Below are 2,670 nucleotides of genomic sequence, written 5' to 3'. Positions count from 1 at the left end.
TCCATTTGCCAGTACAAATTCAGAATTACTCCACTGGAATTCTGTCTGCGTAGAAAACTGGGAGTATGTGAGGGGGAGTAGGAATCACACTGAGCCAGTGAGCTGATATAAATCGGCATAAATCCACTGAGTTCTGTGTGGATACAGCCATTTACGCTCAAGTCTTCATTGCAGACTATCAAGTCAGTAGAAGAAGTAAAGCAGCTCTTGTGCACAAGTGGTTACAAAAGCAAGCTGTCAAGGTCATGAGCATTTATGAGAAATTTGCACCGAGTAAAGAGAAAATGAAATAAGAAACTATTCATCTAAATTTGGGTCAACTGTAATGGAGTAGATATCTCTGTACAAGAGCAGTAAAGACATTTGTTATTGAAAACATAATAATGTTTATTATGGCTGTAATTTCTGGCTGCATACGTAAACATATGCAGCACATGCATGCATGTTTGAATGCGGGTGTATGTACAATTATCCAGTGTTACTCTGGCAATATGATGTCTTCAGCTGGCCTTCCAAGTTGTGCTTGTTCCAGGAAAAAGTAGCTTAAGGTAGAGACATGGCACGTAAAGCTACTGTCTGCCATAGTAGTTTATAATAACAGGTAGTTTGTCCTTTGACTTTTTATACAAAGCTTAAACTCATGTAGTCATGTGAATGTCAACAAATCTCAGCTCCCACAAAGAAACCCACCAAAAAACAAACCAAAGTATTTGCAACCTTAAAAATGGCAGAGAAGACCTTGAATGGAAAACCCTTACATTAAAGAAAGGAACTTAAAGTTTAGGTAGGTGTATATGCATATATTTAAACCTCCTGATTTTGAAAGATTGAGGTTAGAAGCATTGTGTCACTGTGCTCCTCCAACATTAGGGTTCGGTTCTAGTTAATCACAAACTTTCAGAATTGATTGTAGCACTTCAGTAGTTTTAGTTTTGTAAGTACGGAATCAATTATATGGAAAGACATGGCTGTAGCACTCGGAGGAGAGACTATTTAACACTACATCTTGCTGTATTTATTTTATGATTCTTTGAATAGATATGCTAAAATACATCTGAACCACAGAGAGTGCATTGGATGATGTGGCATTACTGAGTTCAGTTAAATAGTAAGATGTGTTTTATTCAAATCAGAATTACATTAAGCCCTGAATACTAAACAGGGCAGCAAAAAGCCTTCAGCACACAAAATAAACAAGTAAAAAAACCAAATTAAACTGTCTAATAAATACAATGTGGAGCAACAGGCTGCATGTACTAGAGGAATTAAGCCAATTTAAACCGTAGGGGCAGTACTCCCCTTTCAGATGTGCTCAGCGTCCAACGGTTTCAATGGCAGTTGGATGCATGCATCAAAGGGCAAAGTCTGGCTCAGAGCACCCGTGTGGATTTGATAGCATAGGTTTATGACCTTGTAATCCTAGAGCATCTAAAACAGTAAGAACTCTATCCAGCTTAAAATAGCTGCTGTAGTTGCTGTTGATACAAGCTTGTGGGCTCCCCAGATCTGGGGCCAAATTTGGTGCTGGCATGGTAGGAGGAAGTCTGTTGACAGCTGATAGCAGTGGAGTTGCACTTGATTACATCATAACAAATTTGGCACGTGGAGCTGAATCAGAAGTCTGAGCAGAAGTGTCCATTCCTTATCCAGAGTTAAAACTGGGACTTTCACATTGCCAATCCACAGAGATTTGTCTGGGCCACGTGTAATTGTTGCTTTTAAGGGTCTTGCTCTAAAAGTATGTGCAACCCCCAGTTCTATTCAGCATGGTGACTGTAAAAAAACCATGAAGGACTGAATTTTCCTCTCCGGTCCAAAAGGATAAAGTCCCTAATCATGCCAATATAAGCGTGATGAGAACAAGCCCCATGGTAGCTAACACACCAGCCACAGCAGAGGGTGAGAACAGAAAGGTGCTCTTAACTCTAATTGCTGGAGTCATCCAGTGGCCAAGGATGCCTGATGTCAAGCAGACAACTCTGTGGATACTGTCCTTCAGAGGGACTGCCGCAGGTCCCAGTGCACTGGTCTGGCTCCTGGCAACTGGTGAGGTATAGATGAACTGCTGCAGCTATGTCCCCTCCTCCCTTCCTGGGTCTTTACACTGTAAGACTCAGGGTGGAGGTCTTACTGATGCTCCAAGTCATTCCTCAAAGTATTTCCAGAAATTAGATTATTTTATTGTAATAGCTGCTGCAAGAATTGTCCCAAACCTGTGTGCTTTGTTTTTATTAAAATACTAAATTGCTGAAGTGATTTTCATGAAAATTAATTAAAATAAATTAATGAAAAGCAGATGAAAAATGGATTCCTCTGCTGAAACTGTGGTATGCAAACTCTTAACCTCAATCACATTTTTGTGGTTCCTCTATAAACACCTAAGTGTATAATAGTGGTTTGTCATGGAACATTTTTGATGGGCATTCTTAGAAAGTGAGGCTATACTACATAATACATTTTCTCTCCCCATACGTACAATTTGATATAATGCGTGTGTTCTTACCTGCTCCTTTTAGTAGCATTATTAATCTGTAGTTAAATCTTTTCTTTTCAGTATTAAGAAATGAAAATGATGCTATCAGGCTCAGGGTTTCTCCATCATGTGTTCTGCTTGTAGGGGACAGGAGGGCAGGAGGAGTCTTTATTATGAGACTAATACCAACCTTGGGC

Source organism: Phaethon lepturus, unplaced genomic scaffold (genome assembly GCF_000687285.1).
Source record: "Phaethon lepturus isolate BGI_N335 unplaced genomic scaffold, ASM68728v1 scaffold9826, whole genome shotgun sequence".
In the NCBI taxonomy this organism is placed as follows: domain Eukaryota; kingdom Metazoa; phylum Chordata; class Aves; order Phaethontiformes; family Phaethontidae; genus Phaethon; species Phaethon lepturus.
This window is presented reverse-complemented; position numbering follows the sequence as displayed.